Here is a 26,598-nt window from a genome sequence, read left to right on the forward strand (position 1 = left end):
ACATGTTCCATAGACTCGCTATGGATAGTAATTCCCTGCTCTAATAAAAATATAACAGTAGGGAATCTATTATCGACCACCTGACCAGGACAGTAAAAGTGACTATGAAATGCTAAGGGAGATGAGAGGCTATCAAAATAAAGAACTCAATAATAGTGGGTGATTTCAACTACCCCCATACTGACTGGGTACATGTCACCTCAGAAAGAGATGCAGACACAAAATTTCTTCATACTTTAAATGACTGCTTCTTGGAGCAGCTGGTACAGGAACCCATAAGGGGAGAGGCAATTCTTGATTTAGTCCTGAGTGGCACGCAGGATCTGGTCCAAGAGATAAATATAACAGGACCGCTTGAAAACAGTGACCGTAATATAACAACATTTAACATTCCTGTGGTGGAAAGAACACCTCAGCAGCCCAACACTGTGGCATTTAATTTCAAAAAGGGGAACTATGCAAAACTGAGACTGTTAAACAGAAATTAAAAGGTACAGTGATAAAAGTAAAATCCCTGCAAACTGCATGGACACTTTTCAAAGATACCATAATAGAGGCCCAATTTAAATGTATACCCCAAATTAAAAAACATAGTATAACTACTAAAAAGAGCCACCATGGTTTAACAACCATGTAAAAGAAGCAGAGAGAGATAAAAAGACATCTTTTAAAAAGTGGAAGTCAAATCCTAGTGAGGTAAATAGAAAGGAGCATGAACACTGCAAAGGTGTAAATATATACTAAGAAAAGCCAAAATGTACTAAGAAAAGGTGTTCGAAGAACACCTAGCCAAAAACTCAAAAGGTAATAATAAAATGTTTTTTTAAAGTACATCAGAAGCAGAAAACCTGCTAAACAACCAGTGGGGCCCCTGAACGATTGAGATACAAAAGGAGCACTTAAAGACAATAAAGTCATTGCGGAGAAACTAAATGAATTCTTTGCTTTAGTCTTCACAGCTGAGGATGTTAGGGAGATTCCCAAACCTGACCCATCCTTTGTAGGCGACAAATCTGAGGACTTGTCACAGACTGAGGTGTCATTAGGAGGTTTTGGAATTAATTGATAAACTTAACAGTAACAAGTCGCCAGGACCAGATGGCATTCACTCAAGAGTTCTGAAAACTCAAATGTGAAATTGCGGAACTATTAACTATGGTTTGTAACCTATCCTTTAAATCAGTTTCTGTACCCAGTGACTGAAAGATAGGTAATGTAACACCAATATTTAAAAAGAGCTCTAGAGGCAATCCCGGCAATTGCAGGCCTGTAAGTCTAATGTCAGTACCGGGCAAACTGGTTGAAACAATAGTAAAGAATAAAATTGCCAGACACATAAAAACATAATTTGTTGGGCAAAAGTCAACATGGTTTCTGTAAAGGGAAATCATGTCTTACTAACCCATTAGAGTTCTTTGAAGGGGTCAACAAACATGTGGACAAATGGTAAATTTTCAGAATGGAGAGGGGTAACTAGTGGTGTTCCCCAAGGGTCAGTCCTAGGACCGATCCTATTCAACTTATTCATAAATGATCTGGACAAAGGGGTAAAACAGTGAGGTGGCAAAATTTGCAGACGATACTAAGCTGCTCAAGGTAGTTAAAACAAAGCAGACTGAAGAACTTCAAAAAGATCTCACTAAACTAAGTGACTGAGCAACAAAATGGCAAATGAAATTTAATGTGGATAAATGTAAAGTAATGCACATTGGAAAAAAATAACCCCAACTATACATATAATATGATGGGGGCTAATTTAGCTATAGATACAACTTATCAGGAAAGAGATCTTGGAGTCATCGTGGATAATTCTTTGAAGACGTCCACACAGTATGCAGCGGCAGTCAAAAAAGCAAACAGGATGTTAGGAATCATTAAAAAAGGGATGGAGAATAAGATGGAGAATATCTTATTGCCCTTATATAAATCCACGGTATGCCCACATCTTGAATACTGCATACAGATGTGGTCTCCTCATCTCAAAAAAGATATACTGGCATTAGAAAAGGTTCAGAGAAGGGCAACTAAAATGTTTAGGGGTTTGGAACGGGTCCCATCTGAGGAGGTATTAAAGAGACTGGGACTTTTCAGCTTGGAAAAGAGGAGATTAAGGAGAGGGGATGGATATGATAGAGGTCTATAAGATCATGAGTAGTGTGGAGAAAGTGAAGAAGAAAAAGTTATTTACTTATTCCCATAATATAAGAACTAGAGGCCACCAAATGAAACTAAATGGGCAGCAAGTTTAAAACAAATAAAAAGGAAGTTCTTCACACAGCACATAGTAAATCTATGGAATTCCTTGCCTGAGGAGATTGTGAAGGCTAGGACTAAAACAAGGTTTAAAAGAGAACTAGATACATTAATGGAGGTTAAGTCCATAAATGGCTATTAGCCAGGATGGGTAAGGAATGGTGTCCCTAGCCTCTGTTTGTCAGAGGGTGGAGATGGATGGCAGGAGAGAGATCGCTTGATCAGTACCTGTTCAGTTCACTCCCTCTGGGACACCTGGCATTGGCCACTGTCGGCAGACAGGGTACTGGGCTGGATGGCCCTTTGGTCTGACCCAGTATGGCCATTCTTATGTAAAGGTGACCCATATTCCATAGTTTGGGAAACCCTGCCCTACAGTCACAGCAGATTCAACATGTGCTCCAAGCAGGATAATATTTGCTGCGTGGAGCCACCATGGCCAGCTGGGAACAGATGAGAGTTCTCCCTGTTTGCTGGTCATGAAGTGGAATTTCAAAAATTCCCAGGTCTTTCAAAGGGGAGAGGACAGAAGCCTGAGTGTCTGACACTGCCACGATAGATCTGGAGTTCAATTTAGGGGGTCTAGTAAAAACCCACTAAATCAAACTTAGATGGCACCCCCATTGACAACTGGTTCTCCTGTGTGGAGTAAGGGAAGCTGACAGGAGCATTTGCTCCTGTAAGTCCTTTTGCTGTGAAGGACAGCAGACACGCTCAAATCAAGGTACATCGACTTCAGCTATGTAATTAAGGTAGCTGGAGTTGCATCTCTTGATTCAACCTTCCCCTTTACTGTAGATCAGGACTAACACTATCAGTACCATCTCTCGTCAAGGTGGTGTTATTTTGTTGGCAAAGCTGAAGAGTTAAGTTCTCTTCCCCACTCCCCCCAGACTGAAATAGGAGGCAGTCAAATCAAGCATTATGTTTTCAAGCACTGTGAAATTAATAGCCTCAGATTCACTACATAGGAAAATTGTGCAACTCCGAAGGTTATGTGGAGTTGAGTATAGGTTGTATGACATTATGCAATTACAGGGTTTTTTAATTTAAAAGAAAGCTAACATGGCCTCTTGCAGCTAAACTGCCAGCTGTACATATTTAGTCTTGAGTTATCAATAAAAATAAAAAACAAACTACTCTGAAATGTCAATTCCTCCTTTTACCCTCCTCCCAGGAATTTTTTGTTTTCAAAGCAACAAGTAACATTCACATTTCAAGCAAAGCAGGCAGCTGACCTCTACTGCTTTAGTGACAGCAATGTATAGGCCTGGAAAAGATTAAATTTTGCAGACAGGGAGAATGATTTTGTAATTAATGCACTGAATTAAGATTCAGGAAATCTGGGTTCAAATACCAAAATGAGACAAACTTCCTATGTAACCTGAGGAAAGTCACAATCTCTTGACTTTCCTTAACCTTCCCCCAAAGCCACCTTGATCTGTACTATATAAATCAGGACCAACAACCCAGGACCCTACATATTTTGCTTTGCTGAGGAGCAGCAATATGAGATGCATGGCTCTAGCAAAATGATTACCTGGGAATAAGATTTGTGCCAATTATCTTTTCAATGAAACAAGATGGTCTTCCAATCCCAATCAGTTCTGTAGGCAGATGGACAAATAGCTGGATTTAGTTTTTTCTGGCTTTCAGAGTTGTTCTACTGGCTGGATTAAAACTAGTCAAGTTCTTCCACAGCAGAATAGCTAAACTTCCATAACAAGTAACATTTTAACAATAGAACCAAAGATTGTAATCTTCATTTGATACCAAGAACTAAGAAATAATTTAAAGAGTAGGGAAAAATCCTCCTAGCAGATCATAATCCACTCATGAAGTAGGGTTGCCAGATGGTTTCAACAAAAATAGCGGACACACTTGACATTACATCACAAACTACATTACATCTTATTTAGAAAATACTGGACATTGATATTCTCATTTATATTTTCTCAATTTGTTTTCCAAACCGAAAGCTCAAATACTGGACTGTCCAGTTCAAAACTGGACACCTGGCAACCCTATCATGAAGCAATGGGCTCTAAGCAGGCGAGATCACATGCCCTTAGTATTCAGAGAAGAGACTTTGAAAGTAACTCATCTAAGCTGATCTAACCTTCAAATAGATCAGCTATCTTTTTACACAGATGTTCTGAAAAAAAATCTCTTTGCAATTCAGCTAACGGCGAGAATATGAATTTACCGAGAGCTCTGATGGGAAGAGGTGTTCAAATACTAGACACCTTATTGGACAGTTTAATAGGGAAGCCTTCAATCTATATTTGGAATTTGCTAGGCCATAAGAAGTCTATTTGACAGTGGCAGAATATAAAGACTCCAGAGCACATTGAGGCTCTACCAGAAACATTCCTTTCTAAACTGGCATTACATGATCCCTGAAATATAAGGAACGAATAAAAGCCCAAATCTAACTTTTCAGATACAATGCAAAGACCAGTCTAAACTGTAGGAAATCAAGGCTGTTGAATAGGATGCTGGTAAGTCAGCCATAAAATGTCAAATTTAAAAGGAAATGGCCACCACCAAAAGGTTTATTAGGTGTTTATGACTCACTGGACTTTGGATAGCGTGGCAAATGAACTCCTGACATCATAATAAGCTGAAGTAGCAGCATCAATATAGCACAGCACAAAAGCAATAAGAAAATTTTAAATCCTATTATTTTGCATTTTCTTTACCACACAAGATCAGAGGGAACAGCCAGACTGGTGTACTAGCTCCCAACCACAGCAGTCAACAGGAATATTGAAAATCCTTGCCAAGTAAGCAAACTACTTGATAGTGGCATGAGACCAATCAAGGCCAGAGACCGGATTCCAGACCTGGAATGACTTTTTGTACTACTTTGTTTATCTAAATGCCCTGACTAGAACACTATGATCTCGGGGGGGGGGGGGGGGGGGGAGACCTACAACCACATTTCAAAAGCTACCATATGTAGGCCTCATCAACTCACTCTCTCCTCTGATCACAGTGAGGCTTTGAGTCAACTAATTTCCCTGTATCCCCAACCCTAAAATACCAGCATTAAAAGTGGTCATAATCCACTGAGGATACCACCACTACATTTAAGACAGTCAGGTCCCCCACAACATTGGGAAAGAGAGGGGAGGGGGATCCACTTATCTAGTGGGCTTTAAGTCTGCTCCAGATTGCTCTCTAGGTTTAATCAGGAAACCAGTTTAAGCAAAAGCTTCAAAAACAACCACACCCACCCACCCCATACCACACCCCTTTTTTTAAATGAAAGCTGAGATTCTCACCTGATCTCATGCTTCCAAGAGCTGGGATTTATGGGGGAGGGGGGGAAATCCCACTTAATCAAATGGTACTGGCAACAGTGACTTGCATGCAGAATTTAGAGGAAATTTTATATTAACCGATTTATTTTTACCTCTTAATATTAAGATTAAAGTCTGATTTTACGACTTTAAAACAGAGGTCACCAACCAGTAGACCAGGATCTACTGGTAGATCCTGAAACCTCTGACAGCAGATCCTAATTGGTTTGGCCAAAAGGCTATCAAGTGCCAGCACTTCAGCTGCCCCTTTGCCTTGGAGCTGTCCCCTCAGGAGCCTCCCGCTTTCGGTGTACAACAGGGGAGAAGAGGAGGGATGTCAAGGTGCCGCCCTCTCCTGCTCTCCCCTCTCACAACAGGACTTGGAATGGAGTTTGCTGGCTGCTTTTGGGAGTGATGCAGGGCCAGGGCAGGGGTGAGCCTGCTTTAGCCCCACTGCACCACCAACCAGGAGCCACCTGAGTTAAGCAGTGACCAGCAGGAGCCCACATCCCAAAACCCTACCCCATCATGAACCCACTCCTGCACCTCAAGCTCCTCTATTAGCCCGAGCACCCCTGCATCCAAACACCCTCCCAGAGACTGCACATAGAACCCCCTCCAGCACTCCAACTGCCTTCCCCAAGCTCAGATTAGAGCCCCCCCTCACTCTCCAAATCCCTTAATCCAAGACCAAAGCCTGCACCCAAACCCTCTTCCCCAGCCTGGTGAAAGTGAGAGAGAATGGGGGAGGGGGCAGAGCAAGTGGGGGGGCATCAGAGAAGGCTCACAAAGGAGACCTTTGGGTATTTGGGATTCAGGTTTGAGATAAATCTTGGATTGCACTTAAACTCAAAAAATGATCTTGTGCTTAAAAAGGCTGGAGACCACGGACTTAAAAACTAGCAGCAAGCTTGCTAGAGGACCAAGAGATTTACCTCATCTGTTTTCAATGCTAGTACTATTGCGGTGAATTTCATCATCTATCATTGTCAAAGGCTGTTACATAGTCAAATACCTATTCAAACATTAAGATAAATATGGAGAACCCGCAAATGCTCTGGCTTTGCAGCAACACAGTGAAGTGAACTACTAGGTCCATGCTAGATGTACCTATTAAGTACCAGTATACTTAAATGGGACTGTACATAATACTAGTTTTCCATCTCAAATGGAGCTATATTAAACTACATCTTTAATACAAAAAAGTCAGTGACTGAACTAGAGCCACTTATTAAATATGCCAGTTTGTGAAAAGAAAGAATGACTGGTTCACAAATGTTTTCTATATATGTATTTGCTGTAGGGATTTAAGCAACTAGTTGAGCAGCTCTTCATATATTTCAGATGAAGAGGTGCAGCAGTCCCCATTCGCCCCCAGAGTTTCCTGCTGTGCCACTGCCTTCTCTGTCAGGTACCCTGCTGTACCTCTGCCTTTGAAATGTAGCAAGAGCTACATTTCAAAGGCGGAGGTGCAGCGGGGATAGCGAGCGTCTCCCTTCTTATCAACTAATTGAGTAGTTGATAGATATTTCATCAACTACTGGATTAGCTGATTAATCAAAATTTAAATTCCCTAATTTGCTATATTTGCCTATTAGCAAATTTGCACTCTGGAAAATTCTCCCCCCCCTCCCCGGGGAACACTTCATCTCTTACATTGTCATTAAAATAATGTTTGCAGCTGGTTTTGAAAACAGAGCTCTTTGTACTTTCACCTATGGTATTTAATGCTAAGACAACCATTATATCCACTGTTCACTATTGACTCTTCCAAAAGGAAAGTCAGAGCTGAAAATAGAAGGTAAAGATAAGACTCAAACACTAAGAAGTTTCACCTTATGTCCAACAATTCATTGTCATTTATACAACCTGGATGAAAATAGATTTTTAAAAGAGACAAGAAATAAAACCTTCATGAGTTTGCTTCCGCTATTCCATTCCTGTACTTTTCTCAAGTACAGAAATGGGGACAGGTACAAAGACAGCTTTAAATTACGGATGTTAAAGACTAATCAACTATCAGATAAGCATTTGCTTATCGGATAGTTTGACTAGTCGATATCCTCCCTTACTGCCTTTATGAGACAGAGGCAGCAAAGAGGGAAGAAAGGGTACTTCAAAGTGGCAGTGCTGTACAGTCCCGTTAAAGTCCATGTGTACACTGTTTCATTTATGCTATTACTAATCACGCACCTGCCACCTCCAGCTGTGGCCCGCACAGCAGGTCACCCCTGCCAGCTCCTGCAGCTGTGCTGTGCCACCTAGTGGCCTGGTGCTCGTTACAGAGCCCCTAGAAAACATCAACATTGTTCGCGAGTTTAATGTTGATGTCTATCGACTTTACACAGCAATCCGATGGCTACAGCGCAACAATTCCCTTTGTGATGTTGAGATCAACGTTCCTCCCCAAGGCTACGTCACTCAATACTGCAACATGACGGTCTTGAACCACATCAAGCAAACGGATGGTCAGATCTGGGAGGAGGTACAAGGATTCTATGAGGCTGATTCCATCAAGCTGATCCACTTCTCTTCCAAGACAACAGTGGGAAATAACGTACAGCCATGTCAGCTACAACAATAGTAAAAGCTTGCTTCAAGTCACCTCATGAATGGACTCCTACAACAATCAACAATATCCTGATCAAAGCCGACAATTTATACACAAAATGTTTAGCGGCGGCAAAGAATCAACAAATGCATTTTGAAAACTATCATCTTTGTGTCAACAACTTGCTACAAAAGACTCAGCTATTTGGAAAACAAGTTCAATATCAATTTGACAATGAGCCAGCAATGCATGGAAGTGTGACTACAACTGAACCACCATTTCCTGATCTGACAGCAGGACTCTTGACCCTATTCCAATCATCCACACTTATGCAGTCACCGTCCACAAACTACAAGGGACCAGGGAGGATAGAGCAGTTGTGAATCTTGGCTCTCAACACTTTGCACCAGCAAAACCATTTGTGGCACTCAGAATACATTCTTTGGAAGGCGTTCAGATCAACAAAATCGATCCAAATTAATGGGCGACAATATTTGTCAAAGAAGCCTTAACAGAATTACAACATCTTCTAAGCCTTCCTCCTTTTAACCAAACAATATCAACTGTTTTTCATTAAAAATCTCAATACCTACTGTAAATATTATTTTGTTAGAAGTATGATATGCTGAGACTATCAAAATGAACCTTGCAGTTTATTCTTCATTGACAAAATACAGTTAATTTAAGACTAAACACACAAAAATAATATATTAAAAGCCATGTTTTTAAAAGAATCTTTCTGGATGGCTAACATTTCACAACTAGCTTTAATCTTATTTAGCCAACCAATCTTTCTCCTAGATGGGTAGCTGAAAAGTGTAATGTTGGCTTTGTGGTGGACTGTGATTATTGTGAGCCTTTTGGTGCGTTATTAGAAAGAGTGTGTGTTGGAAAAAAGTTTTGTTTTTAATGTGTGTTCCTTCTGGACTATTCTTAAAGTATCATGTTTGTACACAATATATAGTTGTTCCTCTTTGGTACAGGTTGGACCTCCCTGACTGGTCTCAAATGAGGAAGTTTCCCAGATATGGGGAGGTTAATTCCATCCCTCTGCTGACAGTACTCCATCAGAAGACCTCCTTGGCCCCCAGATCCGCTGGCCATTCCCCACCGCTGCAGCTCTGCTGCCCCAGGGCCCTCAGGCTCCGATCACCCTAGGGCTGCCATAGCTCCTATGCCTAGGGACTGCCGGGACTACACTGTCCCAGGGCCTCAGCGGCTAGGATTCTACGGCTCTAAGACACCAACACTGCCATAGCTCTGGGGTGCCACAGCTGCTATGGCTCTTGAGCTGCCGGGGCGCCACTTCCCGGTGTTGCTGGACTATGGTATCACCGGGCTCCTATAGCAGCCGTAGCTCTGCTCTCCAGGGCTGCCATGGATCTGCTGCTCTGGGGCCACCAGTGCTCCTCTCCTCAGCGCCACAAGGGCTTCTGTGACCAACCCTATGGCCACCCAGCCCTCTAGTCCAGGAGGTCTTTGGTCCAGCAATATCAGTGATCCTGCCGGACCACAGATGTTGCCAGACCAGAATCCCAGACAAGAGAAGTTCAACCTATACTATCATTTTGATGCAGTTGTGACCAAAAAATAGCTGAAATAGGCAGATCTTCCTTTTACAATTTGACCTTTCAAGTAGTACTGAGTGTCAGTGAATGCTATGAGTAATTCTAAATGAGCAATATGGTAATAATAAAATGACTACATTGACTATGTTGAAGATGGATTCTAACAAACAAAATAGGATTCTGAAGATTATCCACCTTCAAGATCACCATCATTTTCTATAGTTTCAGAGTCACATGTATGTCACAGCCACAGTATATCACCTGTAGCCCAAAAAAAAAAAAAAACCACACACACACCACTAACTTCATTTGGAAACAACCATAGATGAGTTTGTAATAAAAACCAGATGATTACAAAAAGAGGTAATCGATGAAAAATGCCCAGTTAGATTATGCAACATACTAACTGGGCATAATCTAACTGGGCATTTTTCATCGATTACCTCTTTTTGTAATCATCTGGTTTTTATTACAAACTCATCTATGGTTGTTTCCAAATGAAGTTAGTGGTGTGTGTGTGGTTTTTTTTTTTTTTTGGGCTACAGGTATGACTGAGAACCCACACTTCATGAACATGGTTCAGTGATGCAGACCACCCAAGAGAGCTGCCACAGGCAAACTGCTGGACAAAGTGCTCGATTTCGCTTTCATATAGTGTGAAAAGTCTAGAGCAGTGGTGTGCAACCTTTTTTCATTCACGACCCCTGCGCTGCGGGGGCCGCCAATGGTCAGGCCAAAGCACTGCACGCGGCTGGGCCCAGCCCCTGGCCAGCTGGATCAAAACACCGCAAGACAGCCCCTTGGGTGTCACTACCAACAGGCTGCACACCACTGGTCTAAGCAGAGGTCAGCAACCTTTCTGATATGATGGGCCAAAATTTAACCCTGAGCCATGCCATTCTCCCGGGGGACGGGGGCCACTCTCTCCATCGCACATCCCAGTTGGTGTCCTGCCCTGGGCTCTATTCCAGCTTTTCTTGTGGGGAGGGGAGGAGTAGCCCATGCTTCCCTGGAAGCCAGATGGGACATGGAAGACCTGAGGCTCCACCACTGCCCACAGGAAGCCAGCTCTGGCTCCAATCTTGTGAGGAGGGGTGCAATCACCAGCATGGGCTAGGGCCAGGGAGACTCAAGGGGGTTCACAGAAATGGGTATAGCAACAGGGATAACCCCAGGGTATCCAGCCCTGCTGTGGGCATGGTCCCACAGGGATCCAATCCATGGCGCTCTCTCCCTCCTGCCAACACAGCTTTGGGGCAGGGGGATCCCCGCACACATTTTCTTCTCCCCTCAGCTGCCCCCACCACTGCACAGCCCCAGAGCCACAGCTTGGGCAGCACTCACCCTCTAAGCCCAGTGGCTCTCAAACTTTTGGTCTATGGACCACCTGGCTAAATGCTAAGCTTTTTGCAGACCACCAATTGCTAATGGAATCTCACTGTTTGCATAATTACGTCAAGCCATTTTGCTAGTGCTCCAGTTAAGGATAATGGTTTAATTTAAATTATTATATGGATTCAGCATTTTTACTCTGTTAGTTTATCAAACTTCATTTTAAATAATGTAAAACATTAATTTGTCCCCAACACAAAAGGCTATGGCAGGGGCAGGGAACTTTTTCTGGGTCAGAGGCCACTGACCCACAGAAACATCAGTTGGGGACAACACAAGTGAGAAGCAAAAACACTCCTCCAAAAACTCTCAACCCTCACTGATGTAGTCCCCAACTGAGACACCTCACTAATTTAGCACTCCAGCCCCACGAGGCGAGGGGACAGGGAGGACTGAGGTTCAGGGCTTTCCATAGGCCAGATTTTTTTGGGGGGAGTTTCGTAGTTAGTGAATTTTGTGGACCTCCTCCCCCTTAGGCTCTGGGGTGGGGACCAAAAGAAGAGGTTCAGTGTGTGGGACAAGGCTGCCAGCAAGTGGGATAGGGATGCCGGATCTAGGTGGGATGAAGATGCAGGAGGGAGTGCGGGCGTGCAGTCTGTATGGGAGGTAAGGTCCAGAAACAGGCTGGGAGAAGGGTTTCTGGCCGGGGGGAGGGAGCAAGAGCAAGGAAGGGTTCAGTGTGTGGCCAGGAGGAAGTGTGCAGGAGCAAGCTGGAGTGTGGGGTCTAGGACAGGAGGGGGAATAAGGGGCATTAGAGTGCAGGGGTCTGGGCATGAGGAGGGACTCTTACCTAGCTTTGCGCCCCACTGCAGAGGGGAAAGCCCCTGAACAGCATGTCACTGCTCTGGCATTCCCCCAGCTCGGTGGGGAGGGAGCTCAGCTCCCTCCTGGCCAGCAGGTAGCTCCTAAACTCCCCACTCCCATGACTGTCCAGTTCACTTACTCTCCCAGAGATGTTGGCTCCAAGCATCCTACCATAGCAGGATTCTTAGGGCTGCTTCACAGGCTACAGATAGCCAAGGACTGTGCAGCATCAACACTAGGGGCTGGTTATACAGGAATCTCTCACCTGGCTCTGGAGTGTGGCAGGTATCCCTGACTCAGTGCTGAGATGCAGACACTTCTGGGGTAAAGCTGTATGAAAGCAGCACTGCATAGCTATTCAGTGCATTTCAGGAAGAACTGTTGGTTGATGCTGGCCTCAGTTTCCTGATGGGATCCTAAAGGAGTTGATGTTCTGTCCCAGCTTGGGGGGAGGGGTTAGTTTGTTAGAACAGGGGGTGATTTCAGAGCAACAGACTGACCTGGGCATCCCTGTCCTCCCAGAGAGCAAGCCAGTCCTGCTCTCCCTCTGCATCGGCGCAGGGCTTGCACTCTGTCCATCTATCTGTGTCCCGCTGCCTGGCATAGATGAAGCTGTGGGCAGTCCCCTGGATCTGGCTCCTTGCACCTTTGCATGAGGTCCTACAATTTCTGAGGCTGACCCCAATCACACCCCAACCACCTCCTCACCCCAGTCCCTGGGCTTGTGCTCTGTCCATCCATGCCCCAATGCCTGGCACAGGTGAAGCTGTGGGCAGTCCCCTGGGTCTGCTCCTTGCACAAGATCCTATAATTTCTGAGCCTGATCCCAATCATACCCCAGCCCCCAATTCTCTCCTCACCCCAGCCCCCGCTTCCCACATCTCTCCCATGGGAGGGGGGGGCAGGAGAGGGGAGCTCTGTGCACAGTACCTGTGCTGCCCACAGCAGAGATGGGGCACCAGGGTGTCTCTTGTCAACGCCAGGGCAGAGTCCCCCCCACTCTCTCCACCGCCTCACCACATACACACACAGTCCTTGACACCCCAGATCCCTCCTTGCCCATCTCACACAGTGGTGGCTGCTTGGGAATGATCCCAGCCCGGCCCCAGGGGCAGAGCAGCCTGTTCTTGCCCTCCTCCCCCAACCACTACCACCTCCTGCAGGTCCTCGCATGCCAGCAGGGCTGAAGGAGACAGATCACCAGCTACACACACACAGGGGCAGGTCCCTCAATCCCACAGCTCTGCGAAGGGTCCTTGTACTTCCATCTATCCCAACGCTCCCACATGCTGGCAGGGCTAGGAGAGGCAGAGCAGTAGCAGCATACATGCAAGAGCAGGGCCTCACCCCCACGGGGGGGGAGCTGTCCCGGCTTGCTGCAGGGTACCTGTGCTGCTCAGTAGAGGCAGATGGGGGCTGAGGTGACTCTCGAGGAAACCAGGGATGGACAAGTGGGGAGCCAAGTCTTGTCAGGCTTTCTTCATCTCACCTCCTCTTGTGTGCTCAGAAGCCGGAGCAGGTTCTCCAAGCCCTGTGGCTGTGCGGGAGGAGGGGCTGAGCTCCCACCACAGACTGCATGTGCCATATGTTGCCAACCCCTGGTCTAGAGGATAAAATTGTTAATTGAGTATTGATGGTTGGAGCAATATCTACAATGGTCCTGTTGTATATGCTTCTGTGACAACAGAAAATAATGTCTTCCTTACAGAAACAAATTGATATATCAGGAAATGCACACCAAGCAAAATATTTACAAGTAGTAGCAGTAAAAGCTATGACTGAAAATTCTCAAATATGTAGCTTGCAGGTTGGTCACAGACAAGGTTGCAAACATATCCAAGAAGTTTAGAAGAGAGTTCCAAGCTAATAACATATGTTTGCAGTGCTCATTTGATGCCCCTCCAAGCCAAAGACCTCAATGCTCCAGAAATAAAGGTTAATGTTGAGATTCTATGGAACATTTTGGCTCATTTAAGATTTTTACTTCATTTGATTCTACATTTTCTTTTATGTATAGAGCCACCCTCCCACCAGCATGACCTGTTCTGTCCTTCCGATATATTTTGTACCCTGGTATGACTGACATTGATTGTCCTCATTCCACCAAGAACTTTATTTAAGCCTAAATTGATAGTGCTGAACTTATAAATCAACTCCAGTTCAGCTGTCTCCCTGTAGTCAGGTGATGAATTGCTTTTACAGAAAGGTGGCAACTTTTAAATCCATTATTGAATATACAAGAAGGTTAAAATTGTCCCCTTCAGGTTTAGGTGTGCTATCATTCCTGATGTCTGATTTGTGTCCATTTATTCTTGGTGCAGAGACTATCCATTTTGGCCCATATACATGACAGAGGAGTATTGCTGGCACTTCATGGGCATGTGTCACAGTGCACATGCAGGTATATGAGCCCCTGATATTGGGGCTTATGTGATTAGGTTCTGTGATGGTGTCACTTATATAGACATATGGACAGAGTTGGCAATGGGGTCTATGGTAGGGATAGGTTACTGGGTATCTATAGTGGTGGCTGCTGGTAAGTATTTGCTCTAGACTGGGGGGTAGTCTGTAGGCAAGGACTAGCCTGTCTCCCAAGATCTGTGAAAGAGAGGTCGTTTTCCAGAATAGGTTTTCAATGATGCATTGGAGGGGTGTAAGCTGGGGGCTGTAGGTGAAGACCAATGGCTTTGTGTTATTTTCTTTGTTGGGCCCGTCTTGAAGTATGTGACTTCTGGGTACTCATCTGTCTGTCAATCAGTTTCCTTACTTCATTAGGTGGGTACTTAAGTTTTAAAAATGATTGATAAAGATCTTGTAGGTGTTTGCCTGTCAGAGATTGGAGCTGATCCAGTTGTATCTTCGAGCTTGGGGGTAGACAATGGATCATGTGATGCGTCCTGGATGGGAGCATGTAGATATGAGCAACAAGCAGCAAGTTTCCAGTACAAGGTAATGTTTATGTCACCATCATTTATTTGTACTGTAGACTGGTCCAGGCTGAGGTTGATCATAGGATGGCAATTGTTGAAATACATGTGGAATTCTTCAAGGGTCCATATGATAATGGCATCAATGTAGCATACACGGAGAAGGGATACTAGGGAACAGGAGCTGAGGAAACGTTCTAGGTCATCCATAAAAATGTTGGCATATTGTGGGGCCATGCACATACCCATAGCAGTGCCACTGACTTGAAAGTATAAATTGTCTCCAAATTAGAAAGAGTTGTGGGTGAGGACAAAGTCATAGCTTAGTCACCTGGTGTGCCGTGGCATCATCAGCAATACTGTTCCTGACAGCTTGTAGTCCATCCTCATATAGACTACTGGTGTAAAGAGCTTTTGCATCCATGGTGGCCAGGATAGTGTTTTCATGAAGATCACTCAAATCCTGAGGAAATTACAGAGCATCAGTAGTGTCTCAAAGATAGCTAGGAGTGTTGGTAACAGAGGTTTGAGGAGTGGCAATAAGGGTGCCAATGCCTGAGGCCATGTCCAGGATTTCCAGGTTTATGGATCTTGGGTAGCAAATAGCATACTTCTTTCTAATCAGGGCTTGGAGGCGGAGAGGGCAGGGTTGTCTATGCAGATTTGGTCCCATGCTATAGCAGGGAGCTTCTTGAGCAAATGGTGGGGTTTCTTTTGCTATTTCACAGTGAGATCAGAGGAAAGAGGCCTGCAGAATGTGGAGTTGGTGAGTTGCCTCTCAGCCTTCTGTTTATAATCATATTTCTAATCTGATCTATTCATTCTTGTAGATTAATAATGCTTTTTCCTCAAATAAACTCTCTCTCTCTCTCAAGTCTCTGTATCCAACACACAAGCCACCAGCTACTAGTTGTGGCTACTTGCCCAGTTGAGTATGGCCCCTTGGCCCCAGGCAGCATTTCAATCTTTGAAATGCACAAGAGCACCTACTGGGGCTCTTGTACATTTCAAAGGCAGAATGCCATGCAGCACTTCTGCCTTCAAAATGTAGGAACAGCCATGTGGCTCTTGCTACATTTCAAAGCAGAAGCGCCCTTACCAATTAGTCAGTGGAAATTCCATTGATTATTCGATTAGTTGCTTAATTTTAACATCCCTATAACAATTTAGATATTAGCAGAGAGTATGCTTATTAAGTTTGGAGAGGATACAAACCTGGGAGACGTTGCAACTGCTTTGGAAGATAGGGTCATAAATCAAAATGATCTGGACAAACTGGAGAAATTGTCTGAAGTAAATAGGATGAAGTTTAATAAGGACAAATGCAAAGTACTCCACTGAGAAAGGAACGATCAGTTTCACACATACAGAATGGGAAGCGACTGCCTAGGAAGAAGTAGTGCTGAAAGGTATCTAGGGGTCATAGTGTACCAGGTCAACAGTGTGACACTGTTGCAAAAACACACACACACCTGAAAACATGATTCTGGGATGCTCATAACACTCCTGTTAATGCAAGACATGAGAAGTTATTCTTCCGCTCTATTCTGCACTGATTAGGCCTCAGTTGTACTATTGTGTCCAGTTCTGGGCACAACATTTCAAGAAAGACAGAGAAATTAGAGAAGGTCCAGGAAAGAGCAACAAGAATGATTAAAGATCTACAGAACATGAGCCATCAGGGAAGACTGAAAGCATTGGGCTTGTTTTGTTTGGAAAGGAGAAGACAGAGGGAACATGATAGCAGTTAAGTATCTAAAAGGGTATCTCACAAGGAGGAAGGGGGAAAAAAATCTCTCTCCTTCGCTTTTATGATAGGACAAGCAGCAATGGGCTTAAATTGCATCAAGGGAGGTTTAGGTTGCACATTAAGAAAAACTGTCCAGCTGTCAGGGGGTTAAACACTGGAATAAGTTGCGCAGGGAGGTTTGGCATCTCCATCTCTGGAGATATTTAAGAGCAAGTTAGATAGATATCTATCAGGGATGGTCCAGACAGTGCTTGATCATGCCGTCAGGGCAGAGGACTGTAATCAGTGACCTCTCAAGGTCCCTTCCAGTTCCAGTATTCTATGACAGTGGTCCCCAACTCGGTGCCTGCGGGCGCCATGGCACCCGCTGGGGCATTCGTGGGCGCCCGCTGACAACCTGGGCCGGCCCTGCCCCTGGCACACAGTAGGCGCCAGCCACAGGCGCACGACACGCAGCGGCGCTGGGTTCGCGGCACTCGGGCGGCCTCAGCCCCGGGGCACATGCAGGCGCTCGGTACTCGAGCGGCACCTGTGCCGGCTCCAGGCGCATGGCTCGGGCGGCAGCGCCGGCCCCGGGCCCACGGCACAAGGCACTCGGGCGCCCGGCGCGTGAGTGGCCCTCATCTCCCGGGCACCTGGCGTGTGAGTGGCCCCCACCTCCCGGGCGCCTGGGAGCCTCTAATGGTTGGGGACCACTGTTCTATGATATATAGTCAAATATTCAAAACTGTCAAGGATTTTACTGTTAGAACATCAATGGGTTACGCAGGCTAGTGAGTAGGCCACATGAATGGCCTTCCTTTATCTCAGTGGACCACAAGATGGTTGTAACCAAGACACTCTTCCAGGATAGGGTGGCTTTCTTAACTGTGCTTTAATAAGATTGGATGCAGAGAGACTGCACAGTCTTATTGCCAATATTGTGTGTCATCAGCAGGGCTTGCTGAACTGCAGCGAGCCCCGCTCGACAGCCGCGCTGTCCAGCGTTCTGTGCATGCACAGATCGCCCGAACTCGGCTCTTCCGGGTTGCAATCTACTCGCCACAGGCGAGTAGATTGCATTATTTGTTGAGCATTGGCCATCAGCATATACACCACTTCATTTGCTTGCTTTACATGCATATTACTTTAGTCATACCAGTCGGGGGGTAAAAAAGCAGATGGAAGCCAGACTGATGCATGGGGGCAATGGTAAACAAAATGTCTCATTAGGCAAACACTGAACCCCGATGGGCTGTAGGTTGCCCACCACTGCTACAGAACAGCATCTAGAGTGACTTTAAGCTCACTTTAAGATTTTTTGCTTTGGGAAAATAAGTATGTATATTGAAATGCCAAGAAATGTTTGGGCTTGAGTTACCAAGGAGTCAAGTTAAATGAGTAGTGATAATCATTTAATTAATAATCAGTAATTTTTAACTTGTTCCAGTCTTCTAGTTCAGTTCCCTGTACTCATGGCAGGACTAAGTATTACCTAGACTAGGAGTCAGCAACCTTTCCAGAGTAGTGTGCCAAGATTGAACTCTCCTGCCCTGGGCTGTGCTGCTCTCCTGGGAAGCGTGAGGGGGGGGGGTGTCTCTCTACTGCACAACCCATGGATCACCTGACAATGCAAATCTTTCCACAGAAACTCACCATTAATTACACCCAAGTCATTTTGCTAATGCTGCAGGTGAGAACTGTTTAATTTAAATTATTAAACAGATTAAACATTTTAACTCTCATGCAGGTTTATTTCATTTTAAAATCAAGTAAAATATGTCCAACAAAAAAGATTGGAATGTTTTCTTTATGGCAGAGGTGGGGAACCTTTTTTGGCTCGAGGGGACCCACAAAAAAGTCAGTTGGGAACCACACAGGTGAGAACAAAACTCCTCCCAAAACCCCCAACTATCACTGATGTGGCCCCCAAATGGGACCCCTCACTCTTCTGGCAGTCCAGCCCCCCCAAAGTGAGGGGAAGGGACAGAGAGGACAGGTTCAGAGCTTCCCATAAGCCAGATTTACCGTATTTTAGCGCATATAACCCATGGGTTATATGCATTTTTACAACCCCCTTCCCTCCCATGGTGTATACTCAGGTGCAGGGTATACAATTTTTTTACTCACCTGATGAGTTCCTGTGCAGCCTCCAGCCTCTGGGAGGGGGAGTGCTCATTCCCCAGTTCTTGCGCAACCGCAGGAACCAGGGGGATGAGTGCTCCCCCACCCAAAGGCTGGCAGCTGTGCAAGAACCAGGGCAGGGAGTTCCCGCAGGAACCAGGGCATTTAAGCTGGCTAATCCCACTCCCACCCCCACCCGGCACCATAAGTTAGCTAATATACCCTGGCACAGTTTGGAAAAAAAAATCTTGGATACACCATGAATGAGTATAACACGCAGGGTATACACAATTTTTTTTTTTTTTTACACTCAATTCGGAAAAAACGCAGGGTATATTTGCATGTGGGGGTATATTCAGATGCAGGGTATAATCGCTAAAATATACTACTTTTCTATGGTTCCTGAGGGATTTGGGTTTGTTTAGTCTGCAGAAGAGAAGAGTGAGGGGGGATTTGATGGCAGCCTTCAATTTCCTGAAGGGAGGTTCCAAAGAGAATGGAGGGAGGTTGTTCACAGTAGTGACAAGGAGCAATGGTCTCAAGTTACAGTGGGAGAGGTCTAGGTTTGATATTAGGAAAAACTATTTCACTAGGAGGTGAAGTACAAGAATGGGTTACTAGAGAGGTGGTGGAATCTCCATCTCTGGATGTTTAAGTCTCAGTTTGACAGGGCCCTGGCTAGGTTGATATAGTTGGGATTGGTCCTGCCTTGGACAGAGGGCTGGACTTGATGACCTCCTGAAGTCTCTTCCAGCTCTATGATTCTAGGAGATCTCACATCCTTATTCCAAGTGCTTAACCACCGTGACAGTTAGGAAGTTTTTCCTAATGTCCCAGCTAAGCTGCTCTTGCTGCAATTTGAGTATATTGCTTCTTGTCCTATTCTTAGAGGTTAGAGAACAATTGTTCTCCCTTCACCTAACAAACTAGTGTACTCTCTTGACATAGTGCCTATTTTTCCTATGCAGTGATAGTTTGCTCAAGCCTTTAACAATGTCTCTTAAAAACTGCCAACTGTCTTGAACCGTTTACCCCTTCAACTTGCGTTCCAAGGATCTTACATACCAATTCCAAGTTTGCTTAAGTCTGCTTTTTTTAAAATCTATTTTCTTTATTGTGGTGTTTTCCCTCCACCCATTCCTGAGTTTCATGAACTGTACCATTTCATAATCATGTTCATCCAAGCTGCCTTCCGCTTTCAAATTCTCACCAGTTCTTCCCTATTTGTCAAAAATCAGATCTAGAACAGTCTTTCCCCTAGTAGCTGTCTTCACTTCTAAAATTAAAAAACTGAGTCCAGTGCTTTCCAATAACTTGTTTGATTGTATGGGACACCCAACAAGTGTCCCATATCCCATCTTAGGGCTTTTACACCATTGCTACCAAGAAAATTAAATGAAAGTGGATATGAAAATGGTCTCAGGCCAGCGGGGTCATAGACAAAATTCTAGTGACAAAAGCACCACCAGTTTTCCCCATACCTGTTTGGGATTTGTGCATTTCTGCCGCCACTTAGAGGGTGGTTGCCAAAAAACAATCCTCCTGCTGAAGAAATCTAGACAGTTCCCTCTAGATCCTGTCAATATTGCATCTTCCACTGGACAGTGGAGCCCAAGGAATCAAAACCCGTATTGAGTACAGGTTAAATATCTCCCTTGTCTGGCATCCTCAGGACCTGATTGGTCCCAAACCACGGAGTTTGCCAGACAAAGAAAAGTCAAGGCTCCCAACCCAGCTGTAGGCTCTGCTCCCAGCTAGGGCTGCACTCCCTGCTGCCTGCCTCCAGCCCTCCACCATACAAGCCCTGACCAGGGCTGTCCCCTCCACCGTGCCAGCCCCCTGCCTCTAGTCCCGGGTGGAGATGTACTCCCTACAGCACCAGTCCAGATTGCACACCCAGCTGCTGGCCCCGCTGACTAGCCCTGGTTGAGGCTGTGCTCTCTGCCACCAGAGCCAGCCAGGACTACACTAACTACTGATTGTGCTGCCTCCAACCCTGGCTGGAGCTGTGCTCCCTGCTGCTAGGCCTGACCGGTGCTGCATCTCCCCCCAACCCTGACGGAGGCTGTATTCCCCACAGCATCAGCCCTAGGCAGGGCTGTGCTCATTACCACAACAACCTCAGCTGTGCCCCAAGTGCTGGCCCTGCTGTCTCCAACTCCAGCTGGGGATGCACTCCTCACTGCCAGCCCAAGCTGGGTTGCACTTCTGAACTTGGCCAGCCATGGCTCTCTGGACAAGCCACATCCGTGATTCTGCCAGACCACGGGTGTTGTCGGACCAGAGAGTCCCAGATTTTAGAGGTTCAATTTGTATTGCCAACTGACTTCAGGAAGCTTCCTGCCTCCCTTTCCTCTCAGGGGTCTCACTACTGCCTTTCCCAATAACCAATTGAGTCAGCTTCTAATCTAATTTGGAATGCTCCTCCTTAGCTCCTGATGAGAACATGTATGCAAACTGCACTTTCCACATGAGAAGGTCAGAGCATTTGCAAGTATAGCATAATATCTGCTGCAAACTGCATAAAATAAATTGGTTGTCTGTGTCCAAACAGGGTATCACCCTTAAACAATGTCACAGCCCAAGAAAAATCAAGTGTCTTCGTATGGGGACTACACTCTGCATGACTATCAGTGTGCATCTTACCAAGACCCTGACACTCTCCAATAACTGCAATGGGCAGTAAATAGGGATGTAAAATCTCACATAAGTGGTTAACCCAATAAACAATATTTAATGGGTTAACTACATGAACAAGGCCTGGCAGGAGCTACTCCAGCTGGGCGGAAGCAGCCTCTTGCCCGTGATGAGCAAAGGGGCTGCTCCAGTCCCACTGATTAACCATAACCAGTAAGCATCTTTGTATGGGTAAGGGTGATGCCAACTGGTTAACCATTCACATCCCTTGCAGCAGATACCATGCTATACTTGCAAATGCTCTAACCTTCTCATATGGAAAATGTTTTCCCATAAGCTATGTACAGTGCAGCCATTCAGGAGAGATTCAAACGCTTCCCATCTGATTAACAGAGCACCCATAGGTAGGCTGTTTCTATTGGTGGTGCACATTCACATATGCTTCTGTGCACAAAAAATATTTGTTCTGAACATAGATGGAAAAAATATACACATTGATGGAAAAGACTAGAGGAAACACAGGTTCACTGTGAGTGTTACAGTAACTGCAGACAAGCACTAATGCCAAGACGACAAGGTAGCGAGGTAATGTCTGCTACTAGACCAACTTCTGTCTGTGGGAGAGAAGATTTTGAGCTTACACAGAGATTTTGCACTGATACCTACAGACATCCACATTCATCTGAATATTTGACTACAATCATTACTGACAAAAGATAACTAGTTTGTAAAGAAAAATGAAGCAAATACGGCTTGGATAAAGAAAGCTTTACAGTAGAGAGTATACCAAAGCTGTAATGAACACCTGTTCTGCACACATACTAAATCTACTCAAGAGATTTGAAAGGACAGGTGAGATACTATCTATGCACAAGATTGCACAATGGACTCCTGCAACCCCACAGACTTCAGCATACCTTTGTACAAGTACAGGGATCCACCCACACAGGACGTTGTTCTAGCAACTGGATAAGTGATTACATTTTTTCAACAGCCTTTTACAGCTGCCGTATACAAACAGAAAGGTGGCAGCACATCTCAAGTAATAAGGTGAAGTACTTTTACACTTTGCCTATACATTTCTCAGACTAATCCAAATTATTAACTATTGAAACCAGTCACAATAGATTTTGTTTAGAGAAGTTCATGTTCCATTGCTTAAGCTGCTGAAGTGGAAAAAACAAACATTTATTCAACTGCAATTAAATAACTATGTTCTACACATTATGACTACAACATTATTTTCTAAAAATATGACTAATTTCTCCATGTGCTCGTTCCACTTACAACTGCAGAACACCTGCATTTTACTATTAATTTGTACTAAAAGTAGGGGGTTTTTTTGCCAACAATAGTTAAACTGCAAGCCAGCTGCCTCAATTTTTAAAAAGTCATGTTAAAATACTCAGTTGGTGAACTATTCAATAGTGATGGTTACAAGTATACACTCTGGGATAAAAAAATGAAAGTAGGGACAGTTAATTGCTATGGCATCTGCTGACTTTGAATGAGTATTGTGGAAGCAGGGAAATGGAAAAAGGGGATTTCTGCATAGCCATCTCAGATTTGTTAGAAAATGGAGCAAAAGACAAGCTAACCCTAACCCTAATCACCAGAGAGTTGTAAGAGATGCTGCCTTTGCTTCTCTTTAGAAGATAAGGATGGAATGCTGACTTAAGCAGGAACCTTGAGATAAGGAAGCATCTGGAAGGAATTTGTATAAACAAATAGATAACCGTTAGCCGATGATGTATGTAACGGGAAAGTATATATGTCTTTTACTGCTTGTACTTTGAAGATCTGCCTAAGGAAGGGTGACCCCCTGTCCAACTGCAGTCTTCCCTTGCAATTGCTCGACTAAACTGCCTCCGACTTGTTGCTTACAAACTCAGGACTTGTTTTCTTCCACAGTATTTTCATTTCTTCTGGCACTCTCAGATTAGAAATTTCAACAGGACAGCTTGACATGAGATATCTATTTTTGGTATTTTATTTCTGAATGACTTCAAGATCCCATACATGAATTTCAATAACTGAATACAACAGTAATAATTCATTTTTGCTCATGGATGGTAATTATTTAAAATGTTTAATCATGTTAACAGCTGCAAGATGTATAAAAACAAAAGTCACAATTTTGAACTTAACATTTTGTAATACTAAGCGTTTGTAACACTGACATAAGTTTAATAGTGACAGATTTTATTCCACTTCGCTAGACTATAAATTTTGAATAAAAAGAGGCTCCATACTGTCAAACTAGTCATACAGTCAGAGCTTAAGCATTTGTAGGATGGGATTTTCATTTTTATAAAATTCAAAGATATCCTACCAGGTGAAGTTGAGCACAGTTTAAAGCCAGCATTTATAAAAACTTTTTTTTAAATTGAAGCTTTACAAATACAGAGAACCCAACATCCAAAGTAGCCTAAAGCATTAAGTTTACACGCATGTAACAGAACACTAACCAACCGTGCAGCCATATCTTGCACAACCACTGGTGATCATTCATGATCTTCACTGTCTAGTAAAGATTTGCCATGTATTTGCCAAATTTAATTCTTTCCATCCCAATACAGGATTTATCTCAAATATCTATAACAAATGCACTATTTTTTCCAGCTGTTTTCCACATCTCCACTCTGTTTTTATAACACGTGCAATAAGTCTGAACACTAAAACTTTAAATTAAAAACAAGTCTTTCTACAGCATTGCTAAACAAGAACTTTACCATTGCAAAAAAAATCTAATAAGGTTTACTGAAAGTTAATTTATGGTTATCTGTTTAAGTTACACCTAGTTTGACACTTTTTAGTTTGAAGATTACCTATAAGACACTACTACTTAGGTACACAGCATGAATATTAGAAAAATTTAAAAGAAAGCTGAAACACCTATCCAATTCCAGGACAGATACGTGGTTAACAAGCAGCAGGAAAAGAAAAAAATATATACTAAAAAAGTAAGCAAGCAAAATAGTCTTTAGATTTTTATATAAACAGTGATTGGAACTATGAAAATACATTATAAGAAAGGGGAATTTTAGACACTACCAACAGTGCAAGATCTAGCTTCTCTGATTATCTTTTAAGTAGATTTCACTAGTCAATCACAATGCCATGATCAAAATGAGAACTAGAATTCACCTACTGAATATGCTAATTAAAAGAAGAAGTTTTTCTTCTTCCACACAATAGTCAGTAGAGACAGTCAGCTTTCTTTTCCTGTCATACTCTCAGCCACCCTTTCCAAAATATGGACCAACCTTTTTAACAGGAAGTCGAAAAGACAGTTTAAACTCAAGGAACATCCCATAAACAAAACAACAATTAGGATGGGGAAAAGAGTGCAAGAAGCACTGCTGGCAAGAACAAAATATTAGCACACGTTTTCATATTAGAAAAAAAAATCGCACTGTCAGGGATGGTCTAGGCAAAAATGACTTCAAGGCCCCTTCCAATCCTACAATTCTGTTATTTATTCCTTCAAGAAATCAGACACTTAGATGCTATCAACTACATTTTTTGAGAGGGCAGAGAATTATAGAAGGAAGTAAATGTTCGTATTTAACTTAACTGGCACTTGAAATTATCTAGTTCACAACAGCATTACTTATTTTTCCCTACACTAAATGGACAGTCTTCAAATTAACCATACTTTTGAATTTACTACTGTTACTTGATTTAAAATTAAAACCAGTAATTTAAGAAATTCTCTATAGAAAATGTACCAAATACACTAGTCAGTTCCACTGTTTCTATAGTCACTATATAGCAGCTATAACTTAAAAACGCTTGTTTTTCTTCACTGCAAAAGTGACAAAAACTGGAGAGCCAGTGTAGTAAGCAGAGACAATTCATACTCTTTGAAGTACACCAGAATTCAAGTTACAGCCCTTTCAAAAAAGCCAAGATTCACCAAAAACGTGCATTCCTCAAAGTCTCTCTTCCAATCAGGCACGTTCAAACTGGAATATGTGGGTGCTTACGGAACAGTAGAGCACCTGCAGATGTGGTTGAGATATGCACTGAGGGCACAATGTGAACTCCCTCGCCTCCTCCCCATTATGCATCCACTCCCAGGGCTTGTCTACAACGCTCGCTGGACCAAAGGGCAATGACCAAAGGACTGGCAATCGATTTATGCAACTCTATCCAGTTTACGGGACTCAGCTGGTGCCACAGTTGCTTTGCACCCCATCGAGGACCCTCGGTCTACTACTGCTAGCGGGACAGCAGAGCACAAGCAGTCCAGGCGAGCTGTGTCACACCGTTACGGCGATCAGGTTCTAACGCCAAGCCGCTTCCTGCTGCTGCACCAGCACCGCCGCTCTGTCCCCAGTGACCTGGACCTCCACGGCTCTCCACAGAGAGCGGCCCGGCCAATCACTGGGCCCCCCCGCTAGCGCTGGCAGTGCAGGGGCGGCCGAGACTCAGCTCCATGACGAGCCAGGCCCGATCTATCCGCATCCACCCCGCGGGGGTGGCGGCGGCCCGGGCCTAACGGCGCAGGGACGCGGCTGTCCCACGGCAGCGACGGAAGCTGCCGGGTCCGTGCTCGCGGGGCCCTCGGCAGAGCCGGGGCGGGGCGGGCGCGTGAGGGTGGGGTGCATGATCGCCTCACTCACCACAGGCCTCAGGGCCAGGCCGGGCCGCTGCCTCCGTCAGGAGCCGCCGCTTCCTCCTCCTGCTAGATGACAAAATGGCGGCGACAGGAAGTGCCATCAGCTCCGCCGCCCCGCCCCAAGGCCCCCGCTCCCGTACACTGCGCAATGCGCGTACCGAGCTGCCCGTCCGCCGCCAGGGCGCAACGGCACCGGCGGAAACAGCAACAGCCCCTCTCACACACGGCCCCCCCCACGCAAACCCCGCACCGAAGAGCTTTCCCGCCCCCACTCACCAGACGCTGCTACGCAAACAGCGCACACCCTAAAAAATACATGAGGATACACAGGCCGCAACGCTCCGACCCTATTCGCCGGCTTCTCCAGAGAACAGCCGTCCGCACACGTAAACCACGGTCCGCGCGCGGGAGAAAGCATTACCTACGCAAATCACGTAGCTTCCACTCATAGGGCGGAATCTGTCTCCCACGCAAACTCAGCCCCCAATTCCCACCGCAATCGGCGCAACAGGGCCAGAGACGCCCCTACGTAAACCACGTAGTCCTCCGCAGAATACTCAGCCACCAACTGCGCGAACTGCGTAAACCGCAGAGAAAGCCGATCCCCTTACCCGTTCTCATGCACCACCTACGCAGCCCGCCGGCCGCGCGAACGGCCCACAGGGCCCCTCCTGCTCTGCGCGC

The 26,598-nt window shown here is 44.8% G+C and overlaps 1 protein-coding gene across 9 annotated transcripts in view; it reads right to left on the reverse strand.

Annotated features, from left to right (window-relative positions):
- Positions 1 to 26,598, reverse strand: part of BRD4 (bromodomain containing 4) — a 221,603-nt gene that overhangs the window by 194,582 nt on the left and 423 nt on the right. For 2 of the 9 annotated variants that reach the window (XM_075902152.2, XM_075902149.2), the window contains exon 2: positions 25,919 to 25,980. The exons of the other annotated variants lie outside the window; for them this stretch is intronic. The gene's annotated coding sequence lies outside the window, so the exon portion shown is untranslated. The remainder of the gene's footprint in view (positions 1 to 25,918; positions 25,981 to 26,598) is intronic. 9 annotated transcript variants of the gene reach the window in all.

This window comes from Pelodiscus sinensis, chromosome 31 (genome assembly GCF_052426305.1).
Source record: "Pelodiscus sinensis isolate ZL-2025 chromosome 31, ASM5242630v1, whole genome shotgun sequence".
Classification (NCBI taxonomy): domain Eukaryota; kingdom Metazoa; phylum Chordata; order Testudines; family Trionychidae; genus Pelodiscus; species Pelodiscus sinensis.